The sequence below is a fragment of the Natrix helvetica genome, assembly GCF_964273705.1.
Source record: "Natrix helvetica genome assembly, chromosome: W".
NCBI classification, from domain to species: Eukaryota; Metazoa; Chordata; class Lepidosauria; order Squamata; family Natricidae; genus Natrix; species Natrix helvetica.
The window spans coordinates 16,670,426-16,694,807 of NC_138555.1; the positions used below are offsets into that span (position 1 = coordinate 16,670,426).

Consider the following 24,382-nt stretch of genomic DNA (forward strand, 5'->3'; position numbering starts at 1 on the left):
GGGATTTTGGGTACCTAACAATTTGGTGTACCCCAATTTGGCTAATTTGGCATAGGTAACATAATAGATTTAAAAAGTTTGTTTGCCTCCCCCGCAAGGGGGACGAGGACATGCTGTGCTTGCTTCCACAGATCTTTGTGGATTCTAGCATGTGACCAGTTCTCAAATCCAGTTCCAGAGATGACCAAGATGACTTTACAGACAGCACAGTGGCCAATACAGTCTTGCCAAAACAGCTGTCCAGTGATGTGAATGTTTACCTGAAGCCAATTACCTGAAGCCAACCATTGAACAATATATTGGCAAAGCAGGAGACCTTGGAGATGATCTTTGGAATGATAATAATTTTGTAAAGGATGTTGCTAAGACTGCTAAAAAGCTGAATCTCACAAATTGTTGGATTTGTATGCATATGCCTGGGGATGCAAGGGGAGGGTTAACATTACATGGGTTGCCTTTTAATCTTAGTGGGTGGAAAACTTTTCAGCCTGAGTCTAAGGCCACATATAAGATATCAGCTAAGGTTCATTTAAAGTTGAGAGAGAGTGCTTCTGTTTGTTTCCAATCATTTGGGTTGTTTCTCAATGCCATCAGTATGGGGAATTGGTCCAAATGTAATAAGACTCATATTTGGAGTTCCTCTCAGAGATGTTCTGCTATTATGAGTCAGCTTACTGTCAAAAGTGGAAGTACGAAGGGTTCCACGGTCTACGAAAGTAATGAGAATATGACAGTGACTGAGAATTGGACTGTTGCCATGTTTAATGAAGCCATATTAAGTGTTAAACTTATTAATCAGGAATTGAAAGAGACAAGAGAAGTTACTTTGCAAAATCGGTATGCTCTTGATATTGTTTTAGCTGCTAAGGGAGGTGTGTGTGCTTTGATTCATTCTCATTGCTGTATGTATATATATGCTAATTCACCTAATATTACTAAAACAGTGCAAGTTATGGAAGATATGATCAAGAATAATCCGCTCCGGGGGACTGGTTCAGGTGCCGTAGACATATGGGGAGCCATGTGGTCCTGGTTGCCTGATGGGTCCTGGATTCGGAGTATAATTTCCATCGGAATTATGGTGGTTGTAACCCTTGTGCTGCTTTGCTGTTGTATTCAATGTATTCCTTCTTTGCTGTCTGTATGTAGAAATATGTTTTTAAGAAAGGAACAAACGATTATGTATTCAAGCAGCCAAGATGAACTTCTGAAGGTCACAACTTTTGCGACAGAAAATAAAACAGAAAAGGAGGAGATGTGGGAATAAACTGTCTGTACATGTTTGTGGGTTTTAGCTAAAACATAACAAGACGTGTGGTTTTGGCTAGAAGGAACTGTTGCTCTTGGCTAGGAGGAATAGGGATTCTTTGTATGGCGAAAAACAACTCCTTATATGTAAAACTCCTTATATGTGTCACTATATCCTTATATGTACCATTATATGTAACCAATCATTTTGAGTGCTTAAAGCTTCCTGTTATGTTCTAATAAAAGAAGGTGTTGGGCGTAGCCCGAGGCTTCTCATCCCTTGGACAATCCTTGTGTCCGTATCATTCATGGGTAGCCGGGAAAATCCCCTCACAGGCCGTTTTGTGTCAGGAGTTCCTGGATGTCACAACAGCCCAGTTGAGGGCTGAGTCGATAACTGGGGTGGTACCTGGTGACCAGGGCGTGGCCTAAAGAGCTTATCTGACTCAGCCCAATCAAGAGAGGACAAGGTCAACCCATCCTGGATACTCCTCCCCCTCACTATGGAGAACAGCCTGCTTCACCCTTGAAGCAACTGCTTCAGACTAAAAATGGAAAAAGGTTTCAGTTCAAAAGGTTTCTGCACTCCCCTAGTAACAAATTAAGGATGCTAAATCTTCCCTCTATCTTTCTGCAATTGTGCCACTCTTCACCAAGATTTGCATGATTGCTCTGAGCTGGGTTTTTTCCCCACTCCAGACTTGGACATTTATCTGACTGTGCTGGATGATGTGTTTTTATTTTGCTTTTTGGCAGTGAGGAAGCTCCAGTCTGGGAACGCCATTTCATTAAAATGGTTCTGATCTATGGTCTTGGTTAAATGAAGGACTGAGAAGCTAGGACAACTTGTAGATCACTGAGGCTGTAAAATGCAATCACTGATATCTGTAGTGTAAAACTGCTGATATTTGCCCAGGACTTATCCTTTACTTTCTCTGCCCCGAAGGCCTGCCTGTTGTTCAGCAGCAAAATAAAAGTGTGGCTTTACCCCAGCTGACCCCTGCTGCATTCAGCCATATCTGATCGGCTTCATCAGTCCTCCTGTTCCTTTGCTGCCCCTTTCCATCCTGCCAGCCTTAAGCCCAGAGAAGGCAGCCGGGAAGGTGGTTCTTTTCAGAGAAAGAGCTAGCTGGCCTTTCAAAGGAACTCATTTCTCAGTGACTTTAATACAGACACACACCTCAGACTTTTAATCTAGGGAGACCTTACGGCAAAAGTAGGCTTTTCTGCCTGGGTAAGCAGTCTAGCCCCTGAATCCACCAGCTTAGGTTCAGATATGATTCAATCTGCTCCTGCCTAGTGCCTAGATCTGGGGCAAAAAGGATCCATTTCCCCACCACCACATACATGCTGCTCCAGTGTTTACAGCAGACTACAGAGATCATTATTCATGAGAGGTCTAAAATAGAGGATAGTGCCAGGAGGTGAGTGGGAGAGGATACAAACATTTCTTCAAACCTCCTTGACGTGACACCTATCTACCTACATGCATGCGCATGCACGCACGGACACACACACACACCGCTGCACCCTTTCTCCACTGCACCTGGTCTGTCTGTGCTTCCTCCCCAAATCACCAGGTCTCTGGAAAATTAGGTGGTTGTCTACTTTACAGGTGCCCAACCGATGAGGTTCAGATAGGCCTGGGAGTAGTGCTCCATACCTGAACTCTTACGCTGCCTGTACACGTGGAAGAGAAGTCCAGGCCCAGCTGATGGGCTGTGGCGACACCAACCTGGCGCCCCGAAACTGGGCAAGTCACTCCCAACACCCCATGACTAGATTAAACTCACATACAATTCCCAATTGTGAAGAGATGCCCCATACAGATTGATCCTGGAATATTTTCTCTCCTCCCTCCCTCCTTCTCCTCCTCCTCTCTTCTTCCAATGCCTGGATCCACCCACGCAACTACTATACCTGAAACTGGCAATTATGAACTGCTGGATGAAATCTTGACCTAGTCATAAGACTCATCAGAACAGTCCATGGCCATTTTTTTAAAGCCTCAGTTTTCCTCATCTGTAAAATGGCAATAATGAATTACTTCAACAAGGGTACTACAAGGATAAAATGCCTACGGAGGATAAATAATGGCAAAGAACAAGATATAGAAAGAATACTGCTTATATTATTTAAAATATGGGGAATGATACACTGGAAAATGAAAATGTTAAACATTTTGTCTCCATTCCTCCTTTGCCTTTAGTCCTGCCTCTTAAGCACAAAGATTTTTCCTGTGTGACACTAAAGTTACCTCCTAAACTGCTCCCTCACTCCCCCCAAATTTCCCATAAATGCCTCACCATAGCCAATTTAATGTAATACTTAAAGCTGGACTTCAGCATGTGAGCCTTGTTTTCTAATTCTGCCCCACTAGCTATTGCAGGGGTGAAAACTGTTTCAGAATACAAAGTACTTCAAGGCTGAATTCACACAATATATTTAACCTGCATTATTCCTAGGCAGGTATTACATATGTACAGTAAACAGAACCATCAGGTAATCCTAGCTTGGGGTCCACATAATACTCTCACCCACAAACCACATAAGACACTAGCTTTGTAACTAATGTGGCTCAGGATATTTGGGGATCAGATGCTAAAAGGAATATAATGAAACGGAGCAGGAAAATAGCTAATGCCCAATATTCAGGCTGTAGCACCAAGCAGTGTGAACACAAGATGATGAAGATGATGATGATAATAATAATAAATAATAATAAATTTGGATTTATTAGCCGCTCCCTTTCCAGGCAGGACTCGGGGCGGCGTACACTGGGACATATATAAACATACATATATACAAAGACATACATGCACGGAGGAGGTAATAGATTAGAACATTTAGACAATTAAAACCATTAATATACCCCAATAATAAAAACCCAATATACAATAAAAATTTAAAATTTATAAAAGACAGTCAGGAGGAATATGAAAAATTACGGTTGAGCCAGGCCAGATAATTGAAAGAGGTGGGTCTTCAACTGTATACGGAAGGAGCGGAGATCGGAAATAATCCTGATGTCACGGGGGAGGTCATTCCACAGGGCTGGGCCCATCACAGAGAAGGCTCTGCTCCTGGGTGTCGCCCCCCGACACTGTTTGGTGGACGGCACCCGGAGAAGTCCCTCTCTGTGTGAGCGAATTGGTCGTAGGGATGTGTGGGGCAGGATGCGATCCTGCATGTAACTAGGTCCTGTGCCATGAAGCGCTTTAAAGATCATAATCAAAACCTTGAAACGCACTCGGTAGACCACAGGAAGCCAGTGCAGCTCGCGCAGGAGAGGTGTTACAGGGGAGTATCTAGTCCTCCCCATAATCACCCGCGCGGCCGCGTTCTGGACCAACTGTAGTCTCCGAGTGCATCTCAAGGGAAGCCCCATGTAGAGAGCATTGCAGTAGTCCAGGCGAGACGTCACTAGCGCATGGGTGACTGTGCGTAGGGCATCCCGGTCCAATAAGGGGTGCAATTGGCGCACCAGGCGAACCTGATGGAACGCCCCCCTCGCCACGGCTGTTACATGGTCATCCATGGACAGCCGGGCATCTAGGAGGACGCCCAAATTGCGCACCTGTTCCATGGGGGCTAGTTGCACGCCCCCAATGGCCAGAGATGGAAACACCTGGTTGAACCGGGGGGCCGGAAGCCACAGCCACTCCGTCTTGGAAGGGTTGAGTTTTAGTCGGTTGCCATCCATCCAGACCCGCACGGCCTCCAAACATCGGGACATCATTTCGACGGCCTCATTGGGGTGGTTCGGGGTGGAAATGTATAGCTGAGTATCATCAGCATACAGATGATATCCCACCCCAAAGCCACGGATGATCTCGCCCAGCGGTTTCATGTATGTGTTGAACAGGAGAGGCGAGAGCACCGATCCCTGTGGCACTCCACATGTGAGTGACCTCCGGGTCGAACTCTGCTCCCCTGCCAACACACGTTGCGTCCGGTCAGAGAGGTAGGAGCCAAACCACCGTAAAACGGTGCCCCTGACTCCCAGCCCCTCTAGCCGGTGCAACAGGATACCATGGTCGATGGTATCGAACGCCGCCGAGAGATCTAATAGGACCAGGATAGAGGAACAACCCCTATCTCTGGCCCTCCAGAGATCATCAACCAATGCGACCAAGGCCGTCTCCGTGCTGTGCCCGGGTCGGAAGCCGGACTGGCGCGGGTCTAGATAATCATTTTCCTCCAGGTGACGTGGGAACTGCTGTGCCACCACACTCTCTACAACCTTCGCTAAAAAAGGAAGGTTGGAGACAGGACAATAATTGACTAGGTCCGTTGGGTCCAGGGAAGGCTTCTTGAGCAGGGGCCTCACCACCGCCTCTTTCAAGGCGGCCGGTAGAGACCCCTCACCCAACGAGGCATTCACTAGGCCCAGGAGCCAGTCGCGCGTAACCTCCCAGGATGCCAGTACAAGCCAGGAGGGACACGGGTCCAATAAACATGTGGTGGGTCGCAGACGTCCACGCAACCTGTCCAAATCCTCGATGGCAACCGAGTCAAACTCCTCCCAAAGCGGTCCCTCAAGACTCGCCACGGGCGTCTCTACTGGACCACTGAAAGGGGCCCATCCCATCCGGATTTGAGCGACTTTGTCCTGTAGATATTTCCCAAACTCCTCTGCTCTGCCCTGTAAAGGGGCTTCCCGCGGTCTCTCAAACAAGAGGGAGCGAGTCACCCGAAACAGGGCGGCAGGGCGGTTATCTGCGGACGCAATAAGAGCGGCACAATGTTGACGTTTGGCCGCTCTTAATGCCACAAGGTACGTCCTCAAATAGGCTCGTGCCTGTGCTCGGTCAAATTCGGAACGGGAGGATCTCCAACGACTCTCTAGGCGTCTCTTGTGGCGTTTCATCACCCTTAGCTCCTCAGTAAACCAAGGGGCCAGGGTGGTTCGTCGCCGCAGGAGAGGCCGCAAAGGCGCCACCCGGTCTAGGGCCCCGGTAGTCGCACTATTCCATGCGTCCACCAGGTCCTCAACTCGGGGGCGGGTCAGATCCACAGGAGGTGGCCCAAGCTCCGTCTGGAACCTATCTGGTTCCATCAGGCGCTTGGGGCGGAACCATCTAATGCCTTCCGGTTCCGCCTCCTCGCGGTGGGGGGTAGCTCCAGGGAAGTCAAGCCGGAGAAGTGAGTGATCCGACCATGACAGGGGAATAATGGCTAGATCCCCTATTCCCAGATCACTCGTCCACTGGCCAGAGACAAAGACAAGGTCCAGCGTGTGGCCTCCCTCGTGAGTAGGGCCCTGAATTAACTGGGTCAGGTCCATGGCTGTCATGGAAGCCATGAACTCCCGAACCCCCTCAGACGCTTCTCCCATCGACGGCAGATTAAAATCCCCCATCACTAACAGTTTGGGGGTCTCAACCGCCACCGATGAGATCAGCTCGAGGAGTTCAGGCAGGGCCGCTGACGTATAGCGAGGAGCCAGGTATACTATCAGCAGGCCCAACTGCCTCCCTGGGCCCCATCTCACGACAAGGGACTCACACCTGGATGTCTGTGGCACAGTGAACTCTCTCGGCTCTAAGTCTTCCCGGATAATCACTGCTACCCCACCGCCCCTTCCCTGGGCCCGAGGCTGGTGAAATGCTCGATAACCTGGCGGGTACATTTCCACGAGGGGTAAACCACCCTCGTGGCCCAACCAGGTCTCGGTTATTCCTGTGAGGTCCGGCTCCCCCTCCAAAATTAGATCGTGGATGAGGGGGGCCTTATTGACAACGGACCTCGCGTTGCATAACATCAGTCTCAGGCCTTGGGTCTGTAGATCCTGACCACCTAGTATGCAGGGGTTGGTACGAACGACCGGGAATGACCAAAAACCCCGGTCTCCCAACCGACTACGCGCTCTTGATCTGTCCTCGCACCTGCCCCTCCCCACGACCGTTGGTATCAAGGAGCCCTGCACAGGAATGCTATCCTCCCTCTCCTCCCCCACTCCGCTCCCTCCTCCTTCGACCACACCTAGGTGCCTGGCTCTCCCATCCCTCCTGACCTGTTCCCCCCCACCCCACCCCACCCCTGGAACCCCTTACAACTTTTAAAAAACAATTAATTAAAAAACCCCTCAGTGTGCGCTTCCTCCACCTCTCTGGGTTAATGAACCCGTCCTCGAGGTGGGCCCTTGAGAGGGCAGGAGGCCATAGCTGCGAGAGGGGGGACTCCCGCATTAAAATAAGGTCAGACCTCGTATACATAATAAATGATAAATAATAAATACATAAATACACCGGGCTTAAGATGGATACTGGGTGCTAAAGGTGTTAAATAAGTCTACCCGTTAAAAATCATAACAGAACGGCAACCAAGATTATAAGATGAGAGGGATGAGAGAGATGGATAAAGAAATAGGTAGAAGTGGTTAAAAAATAAGTAGGGCCTATAATCTACAGTTCTCAATAGTAGGGGGTTAGGCAGTTCTTAAAAACCGTAAGAGAGTGAGCAGATAATCCATCCATGATGATGGTTGTTGTTGTTGTTGTTGTTGTTGTGATTATTATTATTATTATTATTATTATTATTATTATTATTATTATTATTATTATTATTATTATTATTATTATTATTATTATTAACCCAGGCTCAGCCACCCCGCTGTGGTCATAACCCTAACCAAACGAAAATAATCAAACCTCCAAACACAGAAGCCAGCACCAAGCAGCCTTCCCAGTGGTTGGAATCATTAGAAGCAAACTGAGCCACCAGTGAGCGAGCGAACCGTACACTACACAAAAAACAAAACAAAACCCAGGAGCAGAATGCTCTCCAAAGCAGCATAAAATAATGCACATGGCAGAAAGAAAAAAGACATCAACAACCCCTGAACGCTAATACGGATGGTCAAGGTTAGCATCAGCTCCCAAAATCCAGGGGGAGGGGAGGAAGGAGGCGCACGTGAAGGAATATGTCTCCTAATGCATTCATCCCAATGCACTCGTTGTGGGAAGGGGGGCTTAAAACACACAACTGTTTCCCCTCTGTACACAGGGATCTTGTCTTAATGAGGATCACGCAGCGAGGAGGAAAATAAATATTAAATAAGGACTAAAAGTGGAGGTGGTGAGCCCATAGAAGATTTTGCCCAGGTAGGCTAAAGGATCCACTGGCACCCTTCAAACCTTGATCTGGCATACCAGCTCCCCCTCCCCACACCATGGTCTCTATGCCAAGATACCTGTATCTGTATCCTTCTGTCCACCTCTCATCCTGACTGTTAAACTAGAATATAAGTGCCAGTTTGTGGAGAGGAGGCGCTCCCCCCACTTCTTTTCTCCCCCCACCTTCTTTCTCTTTGAGGGGGGAGGAGTTTGCCAACCCTGAGAAATGCCCTGATTGTCCTCACAACATCCCGGCTGCTGCCACCCCCACCTCCCTTGCCTGCCTGTTGTCTGATCGCTCCTGTGAAAAGTCTTAGAGATTGTTTCCTGGGGCGAAGCTCCACGCTGGCACGTTTCGTCCCCTCCTGTTGTGTCCCGTGGCTGAGCTGTGTGCAGCTTTAAGGGATTTACTGCTGCCAGCCAGCAGATGTAAGCGTGTGTATGTGTGTGTGTGTGTGTGTGCACACGCATGTACAGAAACACCCCTTGATGGATCACCCTGGAAAACCCTGATGGGTTGGCATTTCTCCAGCAGCAAAACTCCAGAAATCCTGGCTCCCCAAACCTTCTCTCCAGGAGGGTCTTAAAGAGGAACCCCTCCCCTCTCTTCCCCTCCCAGCTGAGAAATCCAAGATCTCTCTGCTTATCCTCTCCTGGCCCCCTCCTGCAAGGACACTATGACAGCCATTTCCCCACCTGAAAACCCGATACCCCCCACCCAGCCTTCCATAATAATTTTTTTAAAATCCCTCTGTGATGATGATGCATTGTGAGGCTTTAGAGCAGGGGTGGCGAACAAGTTCGACAAAAAGAGCCAAAATTTTAAACTGTGAGAGTCAGAGAGCCACACCACGCAGTGACCTGCCAAAACAGACCCGGAAGCAATGTTCCCTCTAATTTTTTTTCGATGTGAGCAGAAAAGTATAGTGTTTGAGCGGCACATTTTCATGCCTGAGCACCCGAATTTTTTTCACAGATGTCACCTAAGACAACAACGAAATCAGTATTATTTGAAACTCAAAGTTATGTTTCTTCAAGGTACCCGCTTAATTCAAAGTGCTATATAATATCAGTATCACTTAACAACGCTCCTGCTTAGCAACCAAAATGTTGGCTCAGAAACTCTGGCATTTGAAGCACGCAACTCTTAAAGCTGTCAAGTTAAAAGACCCTTGCATCCCTAACCCTTTAGGGAAAAAAATCCCCAGGGGTCTTCAAACGTGACAGCTTTAAGACTTGTGGACTTCAACTCCCAGAATTCCTCCTCCAGTCATGTTGCAGCGACGTCATCTGCGTGGATCTGCTCCATCTTTGCTTTCTTCATTGTGGGCAGGGCTTCTGCTGAAGATGCCGACGAGTACAAGTTGCCACCAGAATAACTGCTGCTACCTCCTCCTCCTCCTCCTCCAACAGAATCACCAGATTTGCTCCTGAGCTCAGCGCTGGGTTACCTCTGCCCCCTCCCCCTCCTCCGTGCTTTTGAGGAGCCATGAGGCTTTTTTTCCCCTGCTCCCCCCCCCCCCGCCTTCCTACTGGCTCCTGCAGCCTCATGGCTCCTCAAAAGCACGGCGGAGGAGGAGGAGGGGGCAGGGGTAACCCAGCGCTGACTGAGCTCAGCTGCTCCGAGCGGAGGGGAGGCGCCGCTGCCACGCGCGGAGATGCCGGCTGGAGCTTTGGCGGCTTCATCTCAGCCGCAGCGCCGGGCGGCAAATCCGGCAGTGCTGCCTGTTAGAGGAGGATGAGGAGGAGGTGGCAGCAGTTCTTCCGGTGGCGGTGGGGGCTTTGGGGCTTCACAACTAGCCTCAGTCGCCCCGTGCTCCTCAAAGCAAGTCTGGGGAAGTCCTTTGCAGGCGCAGCCCGTTCTAGCTGCCTGCAAAGGACCTCCCCAGCTTCCGAAAGGGAGCGCGCGATCCGAGCCACAGTATACTAAATAATGATAAGAGGCAAAGAGCCTCATTTATTTTGGCCGGGAGCCGCATGCGGCTCGCGAGCCGCGTGTTCGCCACCCCTGCTTTAGAGGAACTGAATTAGAAAACACACTAGAATTCCAAAAATCCATTTAAAAAGGAAGGAACCACAATGGCAGACATGGCAAATGCTTCTTAAAGATGTTATTACAGGGAATGGGGAGAAGGATAAGTTTTAGGCTTGGAAATTCCTCTCCCTCCACCTAATCCCTCATCCTCATCTTTGAAAATCTTGGCTCCCACCTACATCTTGGCCAAAGCCTTCCAGAAGCAAGCATCTTTCATCAGTGGCGGATTAAGGCCACTGGTGCCCTAAGCACTGACAAATCTTGGTGCCCCCCTCTTTTGTACATACTGTACAAATTTTGATTAGTTTTTTTCTTTCTCAACTTTGTGGTGCCCCCTTGAGCCTGGTGCCCTATGCATGTACTTAGTCTGCTTAATGGTTAATACACCACTGTCTTTCATATGGATTGGACTACAACTCCCCCGCTCCCCCTCCAACCACTGCTGCAGTCCACTCTAGCAGAATGGTGCCAGGTGCCAGGGAGGGCAATTCAGAAGTGCTATGTGTCCAACTCCACCTACTAGACCAGTGATGGCGAACCTATGGCACGCGTGCCACAGGTGGCACGCGGAGCCATTTGTCAGGGCACGTGAGGCGCTGCCCTGTCAGCTGGCCAGCGCGCATGTGCGCGCTGGCCAGCTGAGTTCACCCTTTTTTAAAGCCATTTTTTGCCCTCCGCAGGCTCCAGAGCCTGTATAGGAGCCTGGGGAGGGCAAAAAGAGCCTCCCCCACCCCCCCGGAGGCTTCATGAGCTTCCCTGAAGCCTCTGGAGCCCAAAAAACCAGCCCTACGGGCAAACCAAAAATTCGAGAACGGACTTCCGGTTTGCTCGGAGGGTCGTTTTGAGCGCTCCGGAGGCTACAGGGAAGCGTCCTGAAGGTCCCTCAAGCATTAGGAGTACTCAAAACGACCCTCCGAGCAAACCTGAAGTCACTTACGGTTTGCTCGGAGGTTCATTTTGACTGCTCCGGAGGCTTCAGGGAAGCGTCCTGAAGGTCCCTCAAGCTTCCGGAGGGCTTCCGGAAAGGGGGGGGGAGGCTGTTTTTGCCCTCCCCAGGCTCCTATAAAGCCTCTGGAGCCTGGGGAAGGCAAAAAAACCATGCAAAAAATGGCAGGGTCGCGCTTGTAGTGCGTGCATGTGCACTGGGGGGTCACACATTGCATTATGGGTGCGGCACGCCCGCATACTACCCCCCTGCGCTCCCCCCACTTATGGCACGCGAGCCAAAAAAGGTTCGCCATCGCTGCCATATCCTATTTACAAAGGGATTTGCTTTCCTGTGGAATTCTCAAACAGAACAAAAAGGGGAAGTAACAGTGGCAGGTTGAAATGAGGACACCTCATTAATGGCAACTCTCCCTCTGCTCCTTCCCCCCCTCCTCTTCCCAAATCCAGATGCCAGAAAAGGTAGAAGTGAAAGCAAGCAGAAAACCACAGCAAGGAGGCCTCTTTACCACTGGTGTGTTCCGGTTACAGAGCCTGCAACAACCTGATAGCATTTATCTTTAATATGACATACGACACCTAATTCTTTTAAACTGCATCCATGTTATGAAATTGGCATGTCTCAGGCATGCTGGGCAGAAAACACTTGGACTATTAAAATGAAATATTTGGGAAAGGTTCTCAAGGTTCAAGTGAAGGATGAAAAATGATACTGGCCCAGAGGAGACCCTCACTTTAATTCCGTGTTCCCACAGGCACACTGAATCACAAACCAGCCAAACATAATGTATCTAAATTGTGGTGCAACCTGGCCAGCCATGTCAAGTTCATGCTTCAGTGGGACAAGCCCATAAAAATGGGTTGAATAAACCGTGAACTGGTTCATAACTGAAAAATACGCTTTGCAAATATGGCCAATCTCTTTCTCCCTCTAGGATGGCTCATCCTCTTGGTTTCCAAACTGTAAAATGGAACTAGCAGCAATTCTATATATAATTGATGGATTACGTGGCATCAAAGTTGTTTTTGATTCCTAGCAACTACATGATGAATGATAGTAGATGAGATAGATAGATTAGATAGATAGATAGATAGATAGATAGATAGATAGATGATAGATAGATAGATAGATAGATAGATGATAGATAGATATTGCATAGGTGATAAAGAGAGGGAGAGAGAGAGATGATAGCATAGAGTAGCTAGCTAGAATGCTGAGACAGATAAGATGATAGATGATAATCCACACAGAGACACAAAAAATTGCTTTAGCAATTTCTAAACAAACAAATCAAATCAAATCCCTCCACTGTGAACTGGTGAAGCAGTTTGAAAGCAGCAAATGTCTTGCATGGTTAGATGCAGGTCTAAATGCTGGTTAGATGTTGCAGGGGGTGGGGGATGAAATCACTCACATGAGCCCAGATCCTTGGCCCCCCGGCGTTCAGGACTCTTAACAGGTCCTTGCAGAAGGCTCTTGAGACTGACCATAGTGGAACTGGGGCCTCCGATCGCCAGAGGAGGAGACATGAGACTGGGTGCCGGACTGCCCTGGGCCATTGTGAACCTTGCGGCGGCGGTGGAAGCAGCAGCTAACTCCAGGAGATGCCCACCCCCGACGGTGGGTTTTTCCTCTCTTTTCGACGATCTCCAACAGTGTCCCGACTTTAGAAATAAAAGATATATTTTTAAAAACCAGCAGAAGCATCAATCTTCGAACCACAGCCCGACGAAAATCCACCGACGATGCTCCCCATATATATACACATTTCCCCTCTCTAAGAGCCTTTCCCCTCTCTAAAGAAAAAGATTCGACGATAGATTCTGCTCCCTTTTAAACGGCGGCGGTGGGTCAACTCGCCTTTTCCTCCTGCAGCTAAATCCTAGAAAAAACAATGCGCGATTTCCAACGAGGGAAAAGCGTCTTCTCGGGCGGACAATGAATCCGAGATTTTCGCACCTGCTTCTCTGCTAGATCGCCATTATAACAAGGGGAAGAAACCGAAAGCGGATCCCGATCCGTTCCGGAGTCCTACGTAGGTTTCCCCCAGAAGGGAAACAATGCATTTGAGCTACATGCGTGCAATAGACGGATAGATGCAGATACAAAAGTGCAAATAAATCGCTCCAGTTACTTTCCTCAATAAGCACTTCGCAACTATTTCCGAATTCGCCCCACCTTTTGCCACAAAGTAGGAGGGTCCGGGCAGCGAAAGTGGGCGGGGCTTCGCGAGCCCTTCTCCACCAACCAGCCGCCCGAGAGCGTGAGAATTGCAAACACCGCTCCCCCCCCCCTCCGCAGCTTCTTCTGTCATATGCGTCTGCCATGGGGCAGGTGGGGCTCTGACCTAGATTTGACCAATGGGAGGAGAGATGGTGGGAGGAGCCTGACCCAGTTTTGACCAATGGGAAGGCAGCGGGAGGAGGGGGAGAAAAGGCGACAGTTCAGCATGGAAGCACGTGGGGAGGCAGGAGCCGCTGGTGTTGTGATGGGGACCAGAAAGGGAAGCCTGGGTCTTAAAGGGACAGTGGCGTAGTCACCGGAAAGTAATAGGAGGGGGTGGTGAGGATGAAGAGGGTAGACAGATCAAATCTGGAATCCAACGTAGATATGACTTTTTTTTTTAAAAACACCCTTGAGCTTGGATTAGCCTTCAAATACTATCCAACTGCCTGAAGGGTAGCAATGCCCATATCCAGAAAACTAACTTTCCCACACCCTCTAGGCCTACACAGAGTTTTGCTATTCATTGGCATCCTTCAGTCTCAAAAGACTATGGTATCATGCTCTGGAAAGAGGTCCTAACACAGCATCTGCTGTGACTAAAAAGGTCAATTTGGGAGTGGCAATCCCTTCCACAATGAGGGAAGATGTCCCCTGCCCAGCCCCCATATTTCGTTGGTGGCCAACATTTAATGCAGAGTGGAAGTCATGAGGGCCTGTGTGGCTCGAATGAGAGGAAATGACAAATGTCAGGTCAAAAAGACTCACCCTGAAAAGAAACCTATTTTAAAGACTGCCCCCTATAAAGAAGAAAGTCCCCCTCCATATGCCCCCTTTGTCATTCAAGGCAAAAACCAAATGCTGGCAATAACAATAGTCAAGGGGCAGTAGAACATAGTGACCAAAGAGAGATGCCAAAAGTGGAAAATACCTCTAGTGTTGTGGAAATTGAAGACTCAAAGACCAGCTCTTTGCAATGCAAGAAAGTTTATTGCGCAGGTTCAAACAGCTAAAATAGCATATGGGGGTTTGAACCCCAAACAGTCTCAAACAACAATCTTATATAGTCATTTTGACGTAAGCATATACGCAGGCATACATTTGCTAAATTGATAAAAGGAGAAATGGAAAAGTACAGAAAGAGCCGAGAATAAAAATACGTCAAGGAACATTTAACATCTGCGAGACAAACACGGGACTATCCCCTGTCCTAGACAGATAACAGGATACACCCCTCATGGTCTGTCTGAACATACAGATAAAAATATAAATGTTATGCCTCATTGATCTCACCCTGCCTCTGTCTGCAAATATCTTTTTCCTTGACCAGTCTTTTGCAATGTTATAATGAACCAAAGTCTGAACCAAGATTCAGGGCCTGTCTTCCCGATTCAGGGCCTGTCTTCCCTCCTTCCTTAATCCCCCCTTTGTGACTCATCTGAGTTTCCCAGAAGAGTCACATATTCTTCCAACTCTATTGTAGGTCTTAAGTTCTCATATTCTAGCACAGCCATCACTTGAGCAGTTGCCTTTCTTTCTGCTAATAAAGACAGACTATTAGAGATGGTTCGAACAAAAATTGGCAATACACAAGGAAGTATCACACATCCCGCTGCAATCAACCCAATCAAAGCAACTATGGCCTGTAATCCTGGAAGCTTGGGAAACCATCCCCCAAACATCTCCTTCAGATTAAATCCTCGCCATATTTGAGTGGGATTATGTGTAAGTTGTCTAATTTCTGTAGTCAGCTGTTTTACCACCTTCCCTGTTTCATCGATTTGGAGGCAGCAGTTGGACAAATTAAACTTTCCACACACCCCTCCTTCTTTAGCCAAGAGGTAGTCTAGGGCCAATCTATTCTGATACACAGCAGTTCTTATCTTATCAGTGGCTTCCGACAAAACATTAAGTGCTTTGTCTATTCTTACCCCTGCCAGATCCAGAACTGCCTGTAACCGAATGATTCTGTTTAACATGTATATAGGGGTGCGGTACCCCCATGATCCATCTTCTGCCCATGTTGCTCTTCCATATGTACACACTATGCGTTCACTAGTCCATTTCTCATCCTCCTTATCATAAGCAGAATATTCTTTACAAGGGAAGTCTGTGAACACAGTTTGCACTTCCCTCTTTGCTCTCAATCCTACTTGTTCATATAAGGGGACTCCTAGTATTTGTTTTGATTGAATTGATAACAAAAAGAAGGATGGTTTTATCCAACCTAAGACACACGAACCTGACCAATTAAAAGGGAGTTGTTCATAAGCTAGTTTTCCACATATCCAATACATGTCTTTAGGAGCTACCCATTCATCAGCCGTCCGGGATGAGTTCAGGTAGCCTAGATATGTTCTATTAAAATGTTCAGGTTTTGTGGCATTACCTGGTGATGTCCATTGGTTATACTTTTCATTCCAAATTCCTAAGCAAATAAGTTCTCCTACATAATATGTACCATTTCTAGCAAAACAGTTTCTTCCTACAAGATTAGTGGTGAGTGTCCAGACAATACCTGTAAGCTGTTCCCTCTTTGTAATATTTCCTGCCTTGGAAAGATTATTATAGATCAATGGATGAGCCTCCAGCGCCTCCCAGGGCCATTGTTCCCCCATATTAGTTCCTCCACACACAAAACAATTCTTGACTGTAAGGGTTTTAGCTACTTCTTCGGCAAGCTCTACAAAAAGATTATTGGCTTTTGCGCTTATTAAAAGGGGCGTTTCTAATTTCCGTAGATTATCGTAAACCGACCATCCCAGGGATTTTACTTCACCTTCAAATACTTTCTCCACCTTTATAGTAAGATACGTTTTTGGATCTGATCCTGTGCCATCTATTCCAAATCCATAACTTACTACAGCAGGATGCCTTCGGTCCACTTCTAACTCTACTACATTTCCACTGCTTCTTCTAAAGGAAGTAATATACTTACAGCCCTTATAACCCCCTCCAGTATAATCACAGATGCATTTCCAGCCAGAACATTGGGTGTTTCCAGCACAGGGGAGCCATTGGTTTGGGTTGCCATAAGCCCAATTCATGTTAGCGGAGCACAAATATTTATGGTTCGCTTGGTAGGCTGTTACCCAAGACTCGTCTCCACAGGTGGAACCCCATCCTTTGCTCATGGCGATACATGCATCAAAGCTTATTCTTAAGGGGTCTTTTCCTCTTTCTAACTTTAGAGTATAATTGAGAAAATACAACTTCCCGTCACCTTCAGGGGTATTACGGGAGCCATATTTAGCCAATCCAGCATATATGGTCACATTCAATCGTATGGGAGTACTAGGGTTATAACAAATAATTTTTCCATCCTGGTTGCACAAACTATACATGGTTTGGTTATGTATGCAATTGACAAGCTGAGGCTTACAGTTTCTAGGTGATTGTGTGTGGTAGACTAAAGTGTTAAGAATGGTTCTCCCTACTTGTGCCTTTGTAATACAAGGAGAACAGGTGTCAGGGGCCTCGGTGGAGTGAGGTGCCCGTCTAGGTGCTTCTCTTGGTGTAACACGAGATTTCGGTGCACGTGTTTGTGGGAAAAGTCTTTTTACGTGTGCTTTGGTGGGTGTTTGACGAGGGGGTGGACAGTGATTCAATGAGCCTTTGCAATCCTGATAACATAGTACCCCTTCTGTTCCATTACATCTTTTGTATATACTTAGACCTCTTCTCCCGGATCGAGCACAAGTGGTTAAGTCAAACCTGGTACATGTTTTTGGTTTCTCCAAACGATAGAAGATGGCTCCATCATTTAAACATTGAGTACAGGGTCCTTCCCCTAAAGGCCATTTTTCCCCAACACTTCGCTGTTTCCTTCTCTCCTTTATGCGGCTATGTTGTAAGGTACATATCCCTTTCCATCCAGGTTTTAACTGATTGATATGAGTAACCCGTTCCCAACCCCGAAATATTGGATCCCCACAGTCTAATATAATAGGAGGCCTTTCCTCTCGATATGAAGCATAGCTACACATTCCCTTTCTGAGCACATAGCCTACGTACTTGCAGAGGAAATGGTTTGTGTACTTCCGAGCTAGACAGGCTTCCTTGACTAGTTGATCAAATGCATGGGGGGCTTGACAAGGGTGAGGTAAGATTTCATTCCAGCAACCTGGTGTAAAGACAAGAGGAGGATAGCCCCGGCACTGTCCATTGCCTATTACATAAGACTGGACAATACCTGGACGTTCCTCAGGCCTATTCCACTGTCCTAGATTCTGCACGCACACCGAATTACCTAACACCCTTGTAAATAAAACACTTACCCCCAACCAACCAAATGCACAAGTTAACCTCATCCTCCGTTGTATCCGGGTTGTCCGCTTCTTCCTGACGCCTCTGGATGGTTTGATTTACAGTAGGACAAGGTTTAAGTGTACAATAATATTTGTTATCTCTTTGACCTATGTATGGTGATAATGCGTCCTCTATAATTTTTACATCACATTCAATTCCACAATGTGAGTATGCAATACAATCAATACAATGTGTACAGCAACAACACCCACACTTACAATCACAAAACCAACACATATAGACTTATCCTATTTGGTTATATAATAAGCATATGTTAATAATATGTATGCTATACTAAGTATTACTTATCCAATCTTCACCCGTGCGTTGAAAAGTCAGCTTCCAGGGGTGACTTTAGCAGGGGTTTCTTTTTTCCTCCAGGAATTCAAGCCACGCGATCTGTTGTTGGCCCTCAGGAGTTGGAGTGGGCAAGGGAATCAGAGGATCCACAGGCTTTGGAATACCACAAAATCGCTCACGACAGTAGTAGAAGAATACTATCATTAGTGATCCTATTGCTAATATCCAAAGTCCCCACACCCAGGCTTCAAACATGAGTCCATACCAATCTTCAGCCGTGCTTGGGAACCAGCTTCCGGGTTGTGGTCCCTGCAGGGCTAGGTCCTCTTCTTCCGCCTTCTCAACACAACCTGGGTACACTTAACCTATTTATATACATAACACAAGTGATTTAAGCACGTTTGAATGTCATTTTGGTAGGATTTCGGTGGTCCACTGAAACGCTCCAGCCTACGTCCGCAGCCTTAACCCTCGTCCAATGAATCCAGGCCTTGGACTCTGCTATTTTTACTGCCAAGGGTGACACCATTATGACCATATATGGACCTTTCCATCTCCCTTCCAACTGTTCCTTCTTCCAATGCTTTACCCACACATTATCTCCTGGCTTAAATGGGTGACATTTAGTCACTAGTGGTGGGGGGTTTTGTTCTTGAACATAATTTCGGAGTTTCTCAACTTGCTTGTTTAATTCTTGCACCATTTCCATATTCCAAACACCCCCCTTATGTCCCAAATCAGGCCACCCCACCAAGTTTCTTCTCAACAATGTAGGTGGACGCCCAAACATTAACTCATAAGGTGACAGTTTATGTTGGCGTCGGGGAGAACACCTGACAGCATACAAAGCCAATGGAAGGGCATCAGTCCATTTCAAATGACATTCCGCACAGATTTTAATGATCCTTTCTTTAAGGGTTCTGTTCATTCTTTCAGACATCGCTCCCGATTGAGGGTGATTCGCACTATGGAACCTCCACTTGATCCCCACTGCGTTAGCCACCGCCTGGTTAATGTGATGGACAAACTCAGGCCCATTATCTGATGAGATATGGGATGGAAGTCCGAACCTAGGGATTATCTCTTTAAGGAGCAGTCTAGCCACCTCTCTAGCTTGTTTTGTTTTTGTGGGAAAAGCCTCTGGCCATCCGGTATACATATCAACCATAACCAACATTGCTTTATAAGGGCCACATCTTGGCATGTCTGTAAAATCAATCATCAAATAATCCATTGGGAGATATGACACCGGGATGGTTCCAGGGGGCAAGAGTGGTCCCTGCCTCGGATTCACCTTAGCACATATAATACATTTGGCCACAACTTTCGCTGCTATTCCAGCCAGTCCATTAATGAAATAATCCCTACTTAGGGCGGTTTCTAAGGCAGTTTTCCCCATATGAGTAGTTTCATGTGATAGCTGGACCAATGTCCATGCTACTGACGTCGGCACATATATTCTTTTATCTGGCATCACATACCAACCTTCTTTTATACTAGCATGTAAATCATGAGTGGCCTTAATACACTCCTGTTGAGTGTATGTTGGCTTTATTTCTGGTGGAATCACTCCTAAATCCATTGCCACATGAATTGCTAAATCAGGAGTAGGGCCCGCTCGCTTGGCTGCTTCTCTGGCTTCCAAATCTGCTAGTCGATTTCCCTGGGCTATCCTATCGTCCCCCCTTTGGTGGCCTTTACAATGCATAACAGAAACCTTTGCAGGTTTATGTACTGCATCGATGAGGCGACTAATCAAATGTCCATGCTGGACATACTTCCCTGCAGAATCTCGAAAACCCCTTTCCTTATAAACTGCTCCATGAGCATGTAAGGTCAGGAAAGCGTACTTGCTATCAGTCCACACATTCAAAGTCTCTTTCTCTGCTCTTTCTAAAGCTCTTGTTAATGCCCACAATTCTGCCACCTGAGCACTCCACTTCCCTCCTATCGGTCCGCTTTCTACAACACCTTCATCATCCACAATCGCATATCCGGCCACATGTTTCCCCTCATGCATATAACTAGAGCCATCTGTATACCAATAAAGTTTTGCATCTGTCAAAGGGATATCAGATAAATCGGGACGAGTTGAATACACTGTCTCTAATACTTGCAAACAATCATGTTCCTTTTCAGTTTCTGTGGGCAACAATGTAGCTGGATTCAATCTATTGGAAACTATCAACTGTACTTGAGGATTCTCAATCAACATGGCTTGATACTTAGTCAATCTCTGGTTACTAATCCATAAATGTCCCTTATTATCTAATACTGACTGTACAGCATGTGGGGTGTGCACATTGATAGGACAAGAAAATGTTAGTTTGTTACAATCCTGTAACAACTCAGCAATTGCAGCCAAAACCTTCAGGCAGTGCGGCCATCCTTTGGCCACTCCATCCAATTGTTTGGATAGGTAGGCAACAGGTTGCTGCCACCTTCCAAGTTTCTGAGTGAGTACTCCTAGAGCCATATTTTTGCTGGTATCCACATACAAATTAAAAGGTTTCCTCAAATTAGGCAACGCTAAAGCAGGTGCAGAAGTAAGAACTATTTTAATATTTCTAAAAGCATTTTTCTGTTCTCCTTCCCAAAGGAAAGGATCTACATTTGCTCCTTTAGTAGATGTATATAGAGGTGCTGCTATCAGAGCAAAGTTAGGAATCCAAATTCTACAAAAACTTGCTAAGCCAAGAAATCCCCTAAGTTGTCTTCTGTTTTTGGGTTCTGCTATTGTTAAAATTGCTTCTTTTCGTTCTGGTCCTAGCGATCTGCGTCCTTGTTCAATATCATAGCCTAAATATCTCACTTTCTCTTTTACCAACTGCGCTTTCAGTCTGGATACTCTATAACCACAATCTAATAACAAATCCAACAACCTTTTGGTATTCTCCCAACAAGTATCCTCACATTGTCCTGTCACCAACACATCATCCACATATTGTAAAACCACATCTCCTTCTTGTCTGGGAACAAAGTAGAGCAGATCCTTGGCCAAAGCAGTTCCAAATAGGGTGGGTGAGTTTTTGAACCCTTGTGGTAATCGAGTCCAAGTGAATTGCATCTTAACTCCTGTTCCTGGGTTTTCCCATTGGAAGGCAAATAATGGCTGACTAACCGGGTGAATGGGTATTGTGAAAAACGCATCTTTTAAATCTATGACTGAAAACCACCTAGCTTCCGGAGGGATCAAACTCAAAAGCGTGTAAGGGTTTGGTACCACTGGGTGTAGGGTCACAGTCATACTGTTCACGAGCCTCAAATCTTTTTTTATTAAAAGAGTTTTGTACAAACAAATTTTCCCCCTTTTCACCCCCCCCTCCACACAATATAAATCTCATACAAATGCTATACCCCCCCAACCCCCCCGCAAAAATTCACATTCAAATATTATACCAAACACTTTACCCCCTCCCCTCCCCCCATCTTAAAATAGATTACTCATAACCCCTCTCCTCCCAACAAAAACTATATAAATTACTCTTAAATTAATAATAACACATTGATCATTTTCTAAGCTAATTTAACATCTATAACTCTTAATATAAATTTCTCCTAGCCTAACAATGTTTCATTAGTCCCATCTTCTAATTTATTCATACATATATATTGCCCCACCCTCCACCCTAACCCTCCCCCACCTCCCACACAAACCCACCCCCCTGACTTCCGCTGTATACCACTCTAACAATTCCAAACATCCCATATACTATTTACTCTGATCATCTATCGGTCTAAACATTCTTACCTAAAGGCTAGATAATAACTCCTAGTCTGGTATTTATTCTGTATATAATCAATCCACGAGCCTCAAATCTTGAACCGGCCTATAGGAGCCATCCGGCTTCCTAATAGGAATGATCGGGGTGTTCCAAGGAGACTGAATCGGTACTAATATACCTGCTCTTAAGTATTTCAGTATACTTTTATATATGGCGAGTACGACTTCCCTGGAATATGGGCAATACTGTCCAATTTGTACAGGCATAGCAGTAGGTTTTAAATCTACAATAACGGGAGGATGGTGGGCTGCAAAACCCGGAGGATTGTCCTCTGCCCATAATTCCGGTACATCGAATTCTCTCCATTTTTCATCCGATTCCTGCCCCCCAACAACATCCAGTACCATTACCCTCCATGTGGCTTCAGACCGGTGTCTTACAGACACCCGCTGACACCCTTCATCAAATGAAATCGTAGCCCCTAACTTGCTAAGCAGATCCCTACCCAACAAAGGAATGGGGCATTCAGGAATATACAAAAATTCATGTTCAATTTCAGATCCATTCAATACACACTTCACTGGTTTCAAAACCTCACGTCCCACCACCTTTCCTGAAATCCCCTGCACTTGTAATTTGTATGGTCCAGGTGACGTGACTGGTTGATTTACTACCGATCTCCCTGCTCCTGTGTCTACCAAAAATGTGGTTTGTTGACCCCCAATTTGCATAGTAACCAAAGGCTCGGGTGGGGCCTCCCCTAAGCCAGGTCCCCGTCAATCTGTCCACCCTGTTTCTGCCAATCCAATTCCTTCCACCCTGTTCTCTCTCTCTGCATTCACATATCCTCTGCCTCTCACACCTCTGCCTCTCCCTCTGCCAGGGAATCTTCCAGACACCATTCCTCCTCTTCCTCCTTGGCCGTATGTTTGCCTCTCAGAGTCCTGTCTATTTCCTGGTCTATCCCCTAAACCTCTTCCCCTCATCATCTTTCTGGGACATTCTCTCTTCCAATGTCCTTCTCCTTTACAAAATGCACATTGGTTGGGTCCCAATCCAGGGCCCCTCTGCAGTGCCACTGCCAACAATTCTGTCTTTTTCTGCATCCTAACATCTCTTTCCTTCTTCTCAACCTTGTCTCTATTCACATACACTTTTCTCGCAATCTCCAACAACTCAGTAGTATTTTTACCCAATGCTCCTTCCAATCTTTGTAACTTCCTTCTAATATCCTCATAACTCTGGGCTATAAAGCGCTCATTCAACATTCGCACATTGTCTGGGGCTCTGGGGTCTACTTGAGTATACAACTGGTAGGCTTCAATCAATCTCTGCAGGAAACTCTCAGGACTTTCATCTGGCTTCTGCATCACTAAAGATGGTTTAGACATATTAACAGGGGGTTTTCCCGCCATTCGGAGTGCCCTTACTGTCAAATTTTGATAGTCCTTGAGTCTATCCATATGTGTATTATCCCGGGTGGACCAATGCGGGTCTTCCTCGGGTGCCTTTTCTGACAATTCCTGTTGTAAATTTGGAGCATTTGGCAACTGTTCCTGAATGCACTTTCTAACTGCTGTCTTCCACTTTTCCCTCTCTTCTGGGGTTAGTAAGGTATTTAGAAGTTGTTGGATATCATTCCAGGTTGGATTATGAGTTTGCATAATTGTCTGGAATAAATCCGCCATCTCTGTAGGTTTTTCACTCAACGGACCATAATGTTGTTTCCAATTCAATAAATCAGTTGTTGTAAAAGGGACATACTGAAACATAGGCACAATTTGCATCTGCCCGTGAGCTCCCGGCACTTGTTGGTCCGATTGTCTCAAGGGAGCAAGGAATTCCTTCCTCGCTTCTGTTTCCTCTCTAGCCGTAACAGACCGTGTTTTCATTTTAACAACTTCCTCCTTATCTTCACTGACAGACATTTCTCCACTAAGTTCTGCTTTTCTCTCACCATCTGCCACTTTTTGTTTTCTACGGACTATAGGTTCCCCCCCCCACTGCCAAAGCAACTTGATGTTGTGCATATAACTGAGGTGGGGGTGGTGCATATGGTGGGGGTCTTATACTAACATCATCTTCATCCTCACTCAATATTTTCTTTTCATTCTCTGTCTTTCTTTCAACCTTTGGAACATTTCTTGGCTTCTCTTTGTCACAGATGTTTTTAGTTATCTTGTTCTTATTTCCTCCCTGTCTACTTAGACACAGTTTCACCATTTCTGCCTGACATTGTAACAATTTATCACTTCTATCAAGGACTGCGTTACGCCACTGGTCTATATAAGGATATTGGTTAGGATATTTCTCCTCATTTTGGTTAACCACATCCCACAGCCTTTGTATAATCTGTTCTCTAAACGTCCCATAAGACGGCCACCCAACCCCTAGATGAGGCCATTCACTTTCGCATAAGAACCTCAATCTTTGTTTGGTGATTTTGGGATAGGGAAACGTGTATTCGACCTGATTGAAA

General features: G+C 46.4%; 1 pseudogene across 1 annotated transcript in view; it reads right to left on the bottom strand.

Moving 5' to 3' along the window:
* LOC309400392 (thyrotroph embryonic factor-like) overlaps positions 1–13,602 on the bottom strand; it is a 59,088-nt pseudogene extending 45,486 nt beyond the window's left edge. The window contains exons 1-2 of the transcript XR_014176870.1: positions 13,307–13,602; positions 12,762–13,011 (exon numbers count right to left, since the gene is read on the bottom strand). The product of XR_014176870.1 is annotated as a thyrotroph embryonic factor-like (transcript). The remainder of the gene's footprint in view (positions 1–12,761; positions 13,012–13,306) is intronic.
* Between the last annotated feature and the right edge of the window lie 10,780 nt (positions 13,603–24,382).